General features: G+C 43.2%; 1 long non-coding RNA gene across 2 annotated transcripts in view; it reads left to right on the top strand.

Moving 5' to 3' along the window:
* Positions 1-15,070, top strand: part of LOC136854684 (uncharacterized) — a 36,552-nt gene that overhangs the window by 2,471 nt on the left and 19,011 nt on the right. For both annotated transcript variants that reach the window (XR_010857769.1, XR_010857770.1), the window contains exon 2: positions 4,011-4,127. This is a non-coding gene — a long non-coding RNA (uncharacterized lncRNA). The remainder of the gene's footprint in view (positions 1-4,010; positions 4,128-15,070) is intronic.

Below are 15,070 nucleotides of genomic sequence, written 5' to 3'. Positions count from 1 at the left end.
TATAATGAAGCCAGACGTTAAAAAAAATCCGGATAGAAGGAAAACGAAGTAGGTAATAACTGCTTGAAATCTGCAGGGTGGACGCGTTCGGATCTCTCAGAAATTGCTCGATGTTGCTGCATATAAGCATCGTAATATGTACTCTCGCATTTATTATCGAATCCTATTTAAACTAAGTCGTAATCTTCGATTCTATCAATTTCAGTTCGTGTAATAGAATTCGATAACTTATTGCGTCCCATAATCCGATGCTCCTTTTTTGCTTGTTTTGTCGTCTATACTCTCAGGAGGGTAGGAACTTCGCTTCGGACTCATTCTTCACCGGTTTCTCCTACCGTTAACAACTTGTACCAGTTGTTGCGTCACCTACGAAAACACGGATATTTGGACGACGGCGACGGGATGCATTATTAATAACAGGCTTCATTTAATATTTAAAGTCATATATATATGTTTAAATAGCTGTAATAGTGATAAGCTACCATAATAACGACTGCCGACAGTACCCAGTTGGCTGAAGCCACGTGCATTTCCAAGTGGCAACTAACTTTTGACTGGAGTCTTTGTTTGAGTCATTGTGAGTCCTTTGTGTTGCAGAGTTATATATGCTCTCGAAAACTTTTTCACCCGAGTCTTGACGAGCAGTGTGGTGGGTCGTGGTGTGTTGAGTTATGAACCCCAGAGGCTCTTGACTCGAGTGTTCATGAGTGGTGAGTCATGATGAGTCCTTAATGTTGCTTGATGAGTCATGCCCTTCAGAGCCTTTTCATGAGTAAGGAGTGTGGTGAGTCATGGTTAGCCCTTGATATTGCTTACTCATGCCCTCCAGAAATAGTATGATGAGTCATGGTTAGTCGTTGATATTGCTTGAGTCATGCCCTCCAGAGCCTTTGACTCCAGTTTTCATGAGTAAATAGTATGGTGAGTCATGGTTAGTCGTTGATATTGCTTGAGCCGTGCCCTCCAGAGCCTTTGACTCCAGTTTTCATGAAAAAATAATGTGGTGAGTCATGGTTAGTCCGTGATATTGCTTGACTCATGCCCTCCAGAGCCTTTGACTCCAGTTTTCATGAAAAAATAGTGTGGTGAGTCATGGTTAGTCAGTGCTGTTGCTTGACTCATGCCCTCCAGAGCCTTTGACTCCAGTTTTCATGAAAAAATAGAGTGGTGAGTCATGGTTAGTCCGTGATATTGCTCGACTCATGCCCTGCAGAGCCTTTGACTCCAGTTTTCATGAAAAAATAGTGTGGTGAGTCATGGTTAGTCAGTGCTATTGCTTGACTCATGCCCTCCAGAGCCTTTGACTCCAGTTTTCATGAAAAAAATAGTGTGGTGAGTCATGGTTAGTCCGTGATAGACTCATGCCCTCCAGAGCCTTTGACTCCAGTTTTTGAAAAAATAGTGTGGTGAGTCATGGTTAGTCAGTGCTATTGCTTGACTCATGCCCTCCAGAGCCTTTGACTCCAGTTTTCATGAAAAAATAGTGTGGTGAGTCATGGTTAGTCAGTGCTATTGCTTGACTCATGCCCTCCAGAGCCTTTGACTCCAGTTTTCATGAAAAAATAGTGTGGTGAGTCATGGTTAGTCCGTGATATTGCTTGACTCATGCCCTCCAGAGCCTTTGACTCCAGTTTTCATGAAAAAATAGTGTGGTGAGTCATGGTTAGTCCGTGATATTGCTTGACTCATGCCCTCCAGAGCCTTTGACTCCAGTTTTCATGAAAAAATAGTGTGGTGAGTCATGGTTAGTCTGTGATATTGCTTGACTCATGCCCTCCAGAGCCTTTGACTCCAGCTTTCATGAGTAAATAGTGTGGAGAGTCATGGTTAGACCTTGATATTGCTTGACTCATGCCCTCCAGAGCCTCTGACTCCAGTTTTCATGAGTAAATAGTGTGTCCTTTGCATTGAGTCAAGCCCGGCAGAGCCTATAGCCTACAAAATTAGCCGCAGTCCAAGGTTTAATGGTGCTTGTAACAAATATGATACATCAGAGGTGTTGAACACACGTTTATTTTCATCATTCCTTTGTTTATCTGCTTCGTTTTCTTTTCTGTGTTCAGTCGAGCCAACGCGGTGCCCATTATAGTGGGAAGTTAGGCCCTAGGTGGTTCGGCTATTCCAGATGTACAGTACTTAAGGCCAGGTTAGCTACAGCAAGCTTTCAGTGCCATGTTTCAGGTATTGCCATTTGATTGGTATGTTTATCCAAAGCCTTTTTATATAGGTGTAAGTTGTTCTAGTTTCCTATTTAATTTTATGTTGTCAATAACTTAGATGCTGTGACGCCAGTCCTAGCGCACATTGCCCATTAGTGGAAAGGATAGGCCGTGATATGTTGCCCGCTAGTGGGAAAGTTAGGCCTTAATATGCTGCCCATTAGTGGTACATTGCCTGTTAGTGGGAAGCTTAGGCCGTGATAAGTTGCTTGTTAGTGCCAATAAGTGGTAAGGATAGGCTGTGGCATGTTGCCTGTTAGTGGGAAGGTTAGGCTGTGGCACATTGCCCTTTAGTGGGAATTATTGGAAAGTTTAGATCCTGATATGATGGCCACTAGTGGGAATTTTAGGGTGTGACACATGCCCTGTTTAGTGAGAATTAGGTTAGGTTGACACATGATTCCCATTAGTGGGAAGGTTTAAGCTGTGAGATGTTGCCCATTAGTGAGAATTAGTGGAAAGGATAGGTTGTGATACGGTGCCCATTAGTGGGAAGATTAAGCTGTGATATGTTGGTGAATCACATTTGCTACCTCGGGCTGATGATGCCTTAACATCCCCAAATGGCATTTTGAATTACCTTTGTGTAATCATTTTGACTTGAACTCCTTTCTGATAATTGGCCATCATCCAAGCATCAAGGATTCTGCAGCTTACCAGCAATAGTACAGATCATTCGTGTTTTGAGAAACTCTGTAGGTGTATCATAAGATTTGGGACGTCAGGTCCCTTGATGCCACATAGCCTCTGTACTGTGTTGTCCACAACAGTCCTGGGTTCTTGATACCTCATAGCCCCTCTGTACCATGTTGTCTAGAGCATTCTTGGGTTCTTGATGCCACATTACCTCTCTACAAATTGTTCACAACATTATTAGGTTCTTGATGCCACATAACCTCTGCACCATGTTGTCCACAGCAATCTTGGGTTCTTAATGCCACATAGCCCCTCTGTATTGTGTTGTCCACAACAGTCTTGGATTTTTTTTATGCCACATAGCCATCCTATGGTGTTCATAGTCTCTCATCCAGCTGCCACTGTTTGGAGGTATATTCAAGCACCCTTTTCTAAAATTTACATAATTTAACGTTGATTATGCATATTCAGCAATGTTTGTCATATGTACTGTACTCAGATCTCTATGTTGCCATATAATGTACACTGTATGGACACATTTCTCACTCCATCTCCCTTTGTTTAACATAGCAAGTGGGGATGTTGATAGGTGTGTTATTTTCTCTTGTTCAAAAAGTGTTCATTAAATGAAAGTTTCCAAGCTTATTTAAAAAGATAAAAATATAAGGTTTTTACTTAGTTTTCACAAAGTTTGATCCTGCTATGTTTCTGTGTTCAAAAAACAATTTACAAATGATTTGAACTTTGCTGGTAAGGGTTGAATCTTTTGTAGCATTCAGGTGTAAATATTATTTGTGATTACATTTGTGAATTGACTAAGTATGTTTATGAATTAGGTGAAATGTGAAATAGACTCCTACTGTAAGTATGCTTGTGAATTAGGTTGAATGTTTCGAAAGAGACACCCCCACCCCTGTTTGGTATATCCAACATAGTCTCTCTTTGCTGGGAAGGTTTTTCCTGAAATCTCAATTTGTCTTTGTTTAATTTCTGTTCACACCCACTTGGCATTCTGTCCTAACTGACATTCAGGCAGATATAGAGACCTTGTACTTGTACTTTTATGGGCCTGTATATGAATTAGGTGTCATTATTTTTTCTGGTTTGGTGAAATATGTTTGGTGAACTTCATTTTAATACTATTTTTGCTTTCAGAAATGAGAAAGTTGCATTCTGAAATGGTGCAGTACTTCTCACCAATAACTCCGTGTTGTGAATTTGTCGGACCTGTGGAGCCTTTCAAAGGAGCGTGTTACTGCCAATGATGCTACAGTAAGTAACTAGATTGCTACAGCAATCAGCTGAAGCCTTAGACTAATAATTTATTTGAAAATTATGCACATCGGACAGTCCAATTCCATGTGACAGCACAACCCTGTCTAAACAGTCAGCTATTTGGAATCTAAGCTTACATGTATATAGAAGAATAATAATCCTATATTCTTCGTGTTCTTTAGATTTTGATGGCCTTCAAATCCTCATTAATCTTAATACATTGCCATACCCTAACAATCTTGCCACTAAGCAATCTTATTCTAAAGTTTTTTTTTTTTTACAATATCTTACAATGCTTATTTTACAATAACCACAAAAGATCTTTAAATCTAAATGCATAGACTCACTCTTAATAACATAAAAAATTATATATCTCCTTCATCAAGGAAGCAAATGTCCCGGTACTTTTGTACAGTAAATGCAAACATACAATGTAGAGAGTTCTTCCAATCCTTGAGAACTGTTCTAAATAAAAATGTATGTTACCCGTCCACAAGGTGTTAAATGATGGCCATGCTTTCTTGTACATGCTGCTTTTGCTTTTCTTAGCTGAGGGCAAAATACAAAGCCAACTTTTGGTGTTCTTCTCTAAACAGGTGCATTATTTTAAGATAGGAGACTTTGGTGTAATTTTTATGTGTTTTTTGCACTCTAGTCAGCCCATGTGGGTGGTACTGCTGTGAGAGGGGTGCAGAAATAATGAGCAGGAAGACAAGTACTGCTGATTTATTGATGAAAACTAGCTGCTTATAATGGGATGCAAACGTCTCATGTGGTTGCAGAGACCTTCTGGTACAAAGATTTACAGGTGACCTGAGGGCAAACTAATTCCTTAAAAACAGGACAGGTTCATACAGAGAACATTGTGATCAACAATGTTTGACATTTTACAATAAATAACTTTGTTACTTGTACATAATACATGATTGCTTAGAAAGACATATGATGATAAATATATATTTACAAATCGACCTTAGGTCGTGGGAAAGACCCCAATTCGGAAAACGGGATGTTCTCCACAGAGAATGTGCTGAGTGGGACTTTACAGTACTCCCAAAGACAGGCAACGTCTGATTAAAACCAGATATCTGCTGGGGCGATGAAGGGCCCTCTCTTTTTTTGATGTCAACTGGAGAGAGTGGTCACCTTCCCCAATGTCCTCTGCAGTGGTTTGTTGGGGTGCCTTTCCGTCAGGTTTCTGGGTTTTCTGGGGATACCCTTGCCTCCTTCCTGTGTCCAGGGTTGTTTGAGGGCCTGCCGTATCCTGCAGGAGATCTTAGGGTCTGCCTAAGTCGCCCCCCTCCAGGAATGTGGATTTGAGACGATCTATTGACACCCAGTCTTCCCGCCCATCGATGGATATTCGGAATGCCTTCTTGTTTCTTTTCAGTACAAGGAAAGGCCCCCTGTAGGGTCCGCATATGGCCTCATCCCTGACGAAGACATGGGTGGTGGAGGGTAGCCGGGGGCATGAAGGGGGCATCCTGTCGGTGAATGACTTTTGGCCGGAGGTGAACTTTCCAACCTTGTCTCGGAACCTCTGCATTCCTATGTCATCCCTGTTCTCTGTGACAGAAGTTCCCCCAGGGACTACCAGTCTCTCCCTGTAGACTTTTTCTGCTGAAGAGGGTCGCCGTTGGCTCTGGGTGCGGTCTTCAACCGAGGAGGACCCAGGGCAGCTGGTACTTCCAGTTTAAAGAGGAGCCATGAGGACGCCTTCAGAGACCTGTGGAACCTTTCCACCATTCCGTTGGCTGCGGGTTGTTGTAAAGCGGTGGTGCTGTGGTGAGTGATTCCCATTAGACGCCAGGCGGTCCACAGCTCGGACATGAAAGTGAGTCCCCTGTGTTATCTAGGACACCGAACCGGCTGATCAATTGGAGAGGAGGGCTTCGCGCATGCACTGGAGGTGGCTTCTCCCATTGGCATAGCTTCGGGCCACCTGGTGGAGCGGTCGACGACTGTCAGTAGGTATCTTGCTGCTCCGGATGGGGAAAGAGGTCCTACTACGTCGATGTGGATGTGCCCAAAGCGTCTCTTTGGCTGGGGGAATTCGCCCTCTGCCGATTCAGTGTGCTGTCCCACTTTACTTGTCTGACACTGCATACATTGTCTTGCCCAGGCCATCGCATCTTTCCATATGCCATGCCAGACAAACTTCTCCATTAGCAGTCTGGCTGTTGTCCTTCGGAGGGGTGGGATAGGCTGTGGATGATGTTGAAAACCAGTCGACGTCTGGAGGTGGGTACCAGGGGCGGGGGCATCGGTACTGACATCGCTCAATAATGTTGATCCTCCTGAGCGAAGGGCACATCCTTCCACTTCAGCGACCTGATGGCTGTGCGGTAGGCTGGGGTCTTAGGGTCAGCAGCCTGTTCGCGGGCAAGGTCCTTGTGTCGATCCTGAGCTGTACTGGACGATCTTGATTCTCGAGAGGTGTCGGCTGTTCAACCTGCCAGGGAGGTATTTGATGGTGCAGGTGAACTCCGTGATGGCTGCGAGGTGCCGCTGCTGCCTGAAGACCATGCGTCGCCCAGCCGTGAAGCGTGGACCAGCGGCTGGTGGTCGGTCCAAATTGTGAAGGCGTTCCCTCCAGGTTGAAGTGTGCTGGTATGCTGCGGGACTCGGAAGGTGCTAGCCTCCTACTTGAAGAAGCCTCCTGCAATTGGCTGAGCTGGGGTCCCCTGATGACCTGTTCAGGACTGCTCCGCGGGCGGCGTTGCTGGCATCCGTTGTCAGCTGGAGAGGAACACTGGGGTCCTGGTGGGCCAAAGATGTTGCTTTGGCGAGGGAGGCCTTTGTCAGGAGGAAAGCCTTCTGCTGGTTGGGGCCTTCACTGAGGTCTTTGGACGTCCCTTCAGGACCTCCGTCAGGGGCCATGGTGTGAGCAATCCTTGGGATGAATGTTCTGTAGTAGTTGACCATCCGAGGAATTCTTGTACAGCCCTGATGGAGGTAGGGGTGGGGAACTTCTCAATGGCTTCGACCGACAACGTTGGCGGACCCCTCCGGAGATATCTCATGGCCCAGAACTCCCACCTTTTCGACGCCCGAAGGTGCATTTGATAAACCTGACGACAGGCCACTCTCCTGCAGGTGCTGCAGGACCTTCTGGATGTGTCGCAGGTGTTCCTCCGGCGATCTGGAAGAGATTAGGATATCGTCAATGTAGCAGACGCAGAAGTCCAGGTCCCCCCAGGATGCTGTCCATCAACCTCTGGAAGGTCATGCTTGCGCTCCTCAGGCCGAAGGTGGAGAAGGCAAAGACGTAGGACCCGAAGGGCATGACGATGGCGGTTTTGGATGTCCTTCGGCGCTACTGGGACCTGAAAATAAGATTTTAAACATCTAACTTACCTGGTAGTTATATATATAGCTCCTAATGTCCCTGGCGGGTACGGCAGAATTTCAAAAACTCGGCTGCCTGCAATCGCCGATCAGTAGTCAGGTGAACCACCTGTGCGCCCTCTGACCCAGGTACCTGGAACCATTCCAACTATTCCTCAGATCTTCCCTGCCGCTGTGGCCTTAACATCGATGGAATTTCGCTGCGTAGCCCGTGTTTTTTTTGCAACTTATTTTGGTGAAGTACACTTTGGCTTTGGCTTTGCTCATTTTTTGGATTTGCTTTTGGAATTTCTTACATGTCTGACTCTTCATCGAGTGTGAGAATGTGTGTGTGGGGATGCAACAGATGGCTAAAGTCTCCTTGGATCCCCACTCAGTATGTGTGAAGAATGGGAATGGATTTATTATCAGGCTGTTTATATGTGAGAAAGCCCCTGAAAGACCGGCTCAGAAGAGCCAAGAGTACTATGTCTCACTCTTCTAGAGATAACCAGGAATAGTTATTTCTTTTCCCTCGGGAACTACCCTATTGATCCTTCTCCGCAATGGTAGTCTCTGAACCCCCGGTGAAACAGGTAAGGACCCAACACTTAAAGATATGATGGCTGCCATTCCAGGCCCTTAGCCAACAGGTAAAATCCTCTGAAGACAGAAGTGTTAATGTGTTGTTAGTGCAAGTGCAGTGGAGGGTGCGACCGGTTGGTCCTGTCGTGCTCTAGTCCGAGACCTCTTCCAAGCTCTCCAACCCCTGTGAGAAGGAATGTGAAGGGAAGAAGGGAGAGGCTTTGCTCCGAGCAGTCTCCTCGGCGTACCTGTTGACACTTCCCAGGACGCCCGCCTCCCTCTTCTGAAGGTGGGGTAATGTTGTACTCTTTCTCGTCAGGCGGCGTTGACAGGCTCCAATGGTGGGGTCCTCTGGACGGGATGCACTGGCGTCAGTGTCCAGGCGGACCCTACAAAAAAAAAAAAAAAAAAAAAAAAGCTCTCACAGTTCAGATGCATCAGCAAACGTCAACCTGAGGAAGCTTTTTGACCGATGTCTCACAGTAGCTGCCAGTTCTCAAGTAACCTCTGGTTTGGCGGGACAGCCGAGCGTTAGAAGTCTGGGGAGGATGCCAGGAGGAGGTCCTGGGCGCCAGGCATGCCACGCGTTCAAGCTGGGCGCCAGGGCGGTTGGGCGTCGAGCTGGACGCCAGGACGTCAGGCGTCAGAAACTGGACGCCAGGACATCAGCGTCGAGAGGCTAGTCGCCAGGACGTTGGGCATCGAGTTCTTGGACGCCAGGGGGACTGGCGTCGATCTGGACGCCAGGGCGTCGGGCGTCGTATATCTGGGCGCCAGGACGTCAGGCGTGAGAAGCTGGACACCAGGACGTCAAAACTGTCGACCCTGGACGCCAGGACGTCAGCGTTTTCATGAGACTGGACGCCCTAAGACGTTTTGCTTTAAGTCTGTCATGGAGGTCGCCAAGGCGTCAAGAGACTGGACGCCAGGGCGCCGAGTGTCATGATAATATTTTGAAAGGGGAGGTGTCGCTATTTCGGTCTTCGGACAATCGGAAAAAGAAATGATGATCCATGCATTCTCCTGTGGATCTCTCACTTGCAGAGATTTCGGGTATAAGACAATATAAAAGGCCATCAGTTTCATCAGGCTTGAAAAGACTTATGAAGCTATCTTCAGAAGTTTTCCAGAGAAATTTATCCCGACTGCTCCTCGTTCCCGCCTTCAGAAATTTACTCTTGGAAAGGGTCTAAGAGGGCAAAATTTACTTGAGTGGTTTTGTCCGGCTCGTCCAAGAGAGCGCTTAAAGTTATGAAGGAGTGGATGCTTTCAGAAGAAAGAAACAATGAAAGACAGCCTTTGCTTTTCCTCCAACCAAACTAGCTTCAAGGTCTAGCGTTTAGTATCAAACTAGAGAATCGTTCGGCCTGATGAATACCTGCCTCTTCCCAGGGAGACTTCTCGAATCTTGTTGACTCTTCTTGTCCAAATATGGCCATGGGGAAAATGAAGTTTTGTTGGTCAACATCAGAGTTGGACCACCCCTCAAAGGAATTTTTAAGGCCTTTGAGGTCTTTAATTACTGGACTGGACCCTGGGAGCTTTAGGAGGGAAGATTACAAAGAATAAGAGCCGGGCCCTGATGGATCACCTGGTTTGCCTTTCGATTTAAATGGCGTGGATATTTTCACTTTCGTACAAATTTCTTGGACCTGGTAAATAGGAAAAGGTATCATAGCTGGGATTGGGTATATATCCGAAGCTAAATAGTGAGAACCGTGGCAGGACCATCAACTGCCCATTTAATGTTCGGACCTGAGTTTTCAGGCAGAACTATTCTCTTTATACATTTACTGGACCACGGATTCCAGGGGGGGTCTAGTTCTGGGAATAGGACTCTCGGCATTCTGTCCGGTTTGCCCATAATGTGATTAAAATGGGGATGATTGTATTCTAGTAATGCTCTCAGTCCTATCAAATGCGGGTTGGCTTACACTTGAGCCACTCTAATCATGTTGTGCCATCCCCTTTGGGTAGGGTAGGGATGCACATTTGGGAGTCAGTTCTCACTTGTGCCATTAGTGGAGGAATGAACTCCATGAAAGGCTGATGATATCTTTTAAGGTTTTCAGGTTTAATTTTTTTTTTTTCCCTCAAATCTTTATGGTAAGTGAAATTAAAGATTCCTATTAAAAATAGTACCCCTGGGCCCATTGATGGTAGTGACTTGGCACAGATGACGACCACTGGAACCTCCTGTAACAACCTTTCTTTGGAAAAAACAAACAAGAATGCAAATGTAATCACACTGGAACCCTATACTCCAGTACTCATTAAATAAAAAAAAAGTAAATATCGTCTTGACCCAACCTTGACTCACTTCGACTCTCTCTTTGGGAGTGGAAGTTGGTCAAGGTTTCTAATTGATGGAAACAGAACAGCAAATCTCAGCCCTAAAGTTAGAAAACTTCTTATTAAAAAGACACTCAACGACAGAAATGTCGTTTAGACAAATAAAAATGAAGACGTGGCTTATAGAAGCCACAACAAAAAACCAGTCTGAGGACTATCTATCAATAAAAAGTGTTGACAATATAAATGTACAAGTAAAAAAGCATGACACTATGAATAGCATTCAGGGTACTATTGTACTTCCTGAAAATAATGACAAACCAGGTTGACAAAAATATACTGTTGGACTCTCTTAAAATGAGATATACCAAAATCCAAGAGTGTGAGGTATATACAATACCAAGTAAACAAAATAATAAGGCTTTAAGAATTGCAAAAATAAAATTTGAGGGCCAAGAGTTACCTCAAAAATAAACATTTTGGGCCAAAATAGAGAACTGAGGCCTTATGTTCCCAAACCGTCTACAATGTCAGAATTGTAGTAAGTATGGACACACAAAGAAAAACTGTAGAAATGAACCTGTATGTGTTATTGTGGATCTGACAGACATGCCACACAATGGAAATGTAGAGAACCAAAATGTGTAAACTGTGGACAGGATCATCATGCTAGGTCCAAGGAGTGTGTGTACTACATATACAATACAGAACTGAAAATGTTACAAGAACGAACAGGGATGTCTATCAGAGAGGCTAAATTGGAATTAAAAGTGAGAGGAATGCAAGATCCATCTAAGAAACATTCATATTCCTCAATAACAAGAGCAAAAAATGAAGCAAAAACGGAAACAGATAGAAATAACAGAGCACAGACAAGTAAGTCTCAAGAAAAAATTAATAATTTAGAAATGAAAAATAAAATAGAGAATAAAGAAACAGGTACAAATGAGATGGATAATATTTTATCAATTCATTTGAAATATTATGCAAATAGACACACAGGAAGATGCTGCTACTAAAGTAACAGAAGAGGGTAAAGATAGACTGGAAATTAAAGATAAAAAAAGGCCTTTGGAGAGAACACCACCCAAAAACGAAGAAACCAACTATTATTAGAGAAACATCAGTTAAACCAAAGATAAAGGAGATGAAAAAGGAACAAAAACAAAAACAAACTAAGAATATACCTTTATCTCCTAAAATAATAATAGAACCTATGAAGGCAAATGTCGAGAAGACTGAAGAAGTGAAAGAGAATCATACCATAGATGATAATGATTATGTCAAGGAGAAGAGATTACTCCTCCTCCAGTAATTGGTACAAGAGCAAATGAAAAGAGAAATACACATGATAATACTTGTGGATGTAATGATTGTTTCATTGAATTATGCAATAACAACAAAAGCATAACAAAAGATGGTTTAACAAACATTATAAGAAATTTTATGAAATATAGAAAAAGAAAACACAGATTTGAGTAACCATGAAAAGGGTGCATGTGCATTGAGCACTTAGTCTATTATAAGGAAAAACAGATGAATGTCACCAAGTAAATTATTAGAAAAATTCCAAATTGATAATGCAAAAAAAGAGAGTAAAACCCAATTTTCCGCTATAAAAATATTTTCAATAGTTATATTATACAATGGAACGTAAATGGTCTACAGACCAGATTACACCTAGGAGAAATACAGCGGTTATTAAAAGAATATGAACCAATGATATTATGTTTGCAACATGTCAACAAAACAATATTAACGATAGGTAAATATACCTTAGCATCTTCATCTAGAGAGGAAGAAGGGAATTTAGGAACTGCTATATATGTACATAAAGTATGTTATGACAAAGTACCTGTAAACTTTACTGATTTGCAAACGTCGAGTATTAGAATACGAGTATTAGAATAATTATGTAATTCATAATTTGTACAATCAACCTAATAAAAATTATGACGTTGACAAACTCAAAGAGTTACTTAATAATACTAAGGAACCAACGTTAATAGTAGGTGATTTTAATGCCCACAACCCAATGTGGGACTGTAATTGTACAGAATCAAATAGAGCAGGAAATAAAATAGAGCAAATTCATAGATTCATATGACATGTGCTGTATAAATGATAACAAAATCAGCACATATTTTCTAAAACACATGGAACATATTCCTCAATCGACCTAACTCTATGTACAACAAACATAGTAGACAGATTCGACTGGAATACTTTGAAATGACTTGCATACAAGTGATCATTTTCTTTATTAATTTCTTTATTACAAAATAACCTCACCAAACATGCCCCTCGATATAACATTTATAAAGCAGATTGGGAACAATATGAATTCCACACCAGGAATATCCCACCATTTGAGTATTTGAAAGACCATAATGAAACTAATAAATTTCTTGTTGATTTCATTACAAATGCTGCTGATAAAGCAATGACCAAAATCCAAATCTCATCCAACAAAACACAAAGTCCCATGGTGGTCTCCCCTCAGTAGGACTTGATGACGAGGTGAGGGCTAAGGGACCCTGGCCTTTGGGCCCGGTCCTGACGAATCATCCTACATAGTTTTTGGTTTAAATGGCGTGGACATTTCCACATTCGTGAAAATTTTACTGCTTAGGTGAGTCTGAGAAGGGATCGTTTTTGGAAGGGGTTAGCATTCTGAAGCTAATTGTGGGAGTTGTGGTGGTTGGAGTCGCCACCCGAGATAGTTTGGACCTAGAGAGATGGTGATGGGATTTTCCACTGCTATCTTGAGGGCGGAACCATCTCTGGGGATCAGCCCATCGGAATCCAGGGGCTGGTTTTTGGAGGTGGGACTCCTGGCTTTTGTCCGAAGCCCACGAGTACTGGTTTTGGAGTGGGGAGTCAGTCCCCATTAGTGGGGCAGAACTCCCAGCAGGCGGATTGGCTTATACCTGGGCCACTGCAAGCGTGCTGGTGCTATCCTGAAAGGGTAGGGTATGGGGTGGACTGTTGGGAGTCAACTCTCACTTGTGCCATTGGTGGAGAATGCTCAATACCTGACTGATCTACGATACTTTCTTGATATGACCAAGCAGTTTTGGGTGGGTGGATGAACCAGTTTGTGTGTGGTGGTCTGATGTGTGTGCATGCTTGGCAGCTTGGGGGTCTCTTCGTGGGCTTTGGGAGTGTGTTGGGGTGGGAAGCTGAGCAGTGGAGCTGCCCAGTTTGTCCTTTTGATATGCTGTCGGGGTCTGTGTGGGGGCTCTTGGGTGTCGGGTGTGCACTTTTTGGACCTTTGCATGGACTGGTTTAAACTTATGGATTTGGCTTCTAGTTCTCCCTCCCCTGGATCCGATGACTTAACGGCACTGGCAACGACTTCTGGCATGAACATGGATACGGCTTGGCTGTTGGACAGAACCAAACACTGAGACACCAGGGAGTGTTAATAAATCTGGTGGATTTGATTCAAATAATAGGGTCCTTTATTGCACTAATGTAAACCTATCATTAGATTACGAATGTTTATACAGTGTAGTGAAGCAATTCGGCAAAGTGGAAAGAATTAAATTAGTTCTAGAAAAGAAGAAAGCAGTCATTTTGTGCTTTTATCAAATTTTCTTCTCCCTTGGAAGCTAGTGAGGCTCAGAAGAAACTCCATGGCCACATTCTAAATGACTCAGTTGTCAGCACAAAAGTGTTTTCAGTGAAAAACTTGAATGATGAGCCATTTGACTTTGTTCCAAAGGCTGAAGAACATGGACCAGTCCCATGTACCAGAGCTCTTCCTCCCCCTCTTTGGCATGTTGCTATCTACAAGGAGGAGAAGGGAAAATCTGATAAAAGCTGCTGACTGCATTGAGAACAAGGTTGGTTCCATTCCCATTGGAAATTTGAAAAGGTATGGAAAGAATCTTCTAATAAAAGCCGGAAATGAGACTCAAGCAGTTCTGTTAGCTAAATTTAAACCTCCTGAAAGTGGAAATATTGAATCTATTTCATCTCACAGATTCTTTAATACACTGAAAGGGTAAGTTTACTCAAAAGATCTGCATGTTTTTAAAGAGGAGGAGATTCTCCATCGATGCCCTCCTTGTGTATCTCATGTAAAAAAACTGGGTGGTGATGCAGCTATCCTTTAACCTTCTCCTCCAGTTACCTACCTGATACCATCATTGTTGGCCATGAGAGGATGCAGGTTAAAAAATATAAAAGAAGTCCAAAACAGTGTCGTAAATGCTTTGAATATGGCCACATTCAAAACTCTTGCGATAACAATAAAGATGTCCTGTGTGCTCTGCAGAGCACGATAATTTTGATGATTGCAAAGCAGCCCGATACTGTTTTCTTTGCAAGGGTGATCACACACAAACTCTAGGGCTTGTCCCCATAAATTTGAACAAGACGTGTTGGCAGTGGCAGATAATGAACATATTAGCATTAGTGAAGCAAAGCGCCGGTAATGGGGGCAAACAAAGTGCCAACACTACGTATGCTTCTGTAATAAAATTTGATGAAAACTTCCAACAATGTAAGGCCACCAATAACTGTGTCTGATGGAAGATATCACAAACCTGGTATTTCTCGAACCATAAATAATAATGAAAATCTCAAACTGGTGAGAAACTTTCGTCGGCAAGTGCTTTGAAGTCCAGTAGCAAAAATTGTACTTCAAAAAGCACAGAAAATTTATCTTCCACCACATCCACAGCTGTCGATTCATCTCCAAAAATAAAGGTGCCAAAATCGGCCAATAA

Source organism: Macrobrachium rosenbergii, chromosome 29 (genome assembly GCF_040412425.1).
Source record: "Macrobrachium rosenbergii isolate ZJJX-2024 chromosome 29, ASM4041242v1, whole genome shotgun sequence".
Lineage (NCBI taxonomy): Eukaryota > Metazoa > Arthropoda > Malacostraca > Decapoda > Palaemonidae > Macrobrachium > Macrobrachium rosenbergii.
Note: the sequence above shows the minus strand (reverse complement) of the source record. Positions and strands in the feature narration are given on the sequence as shown.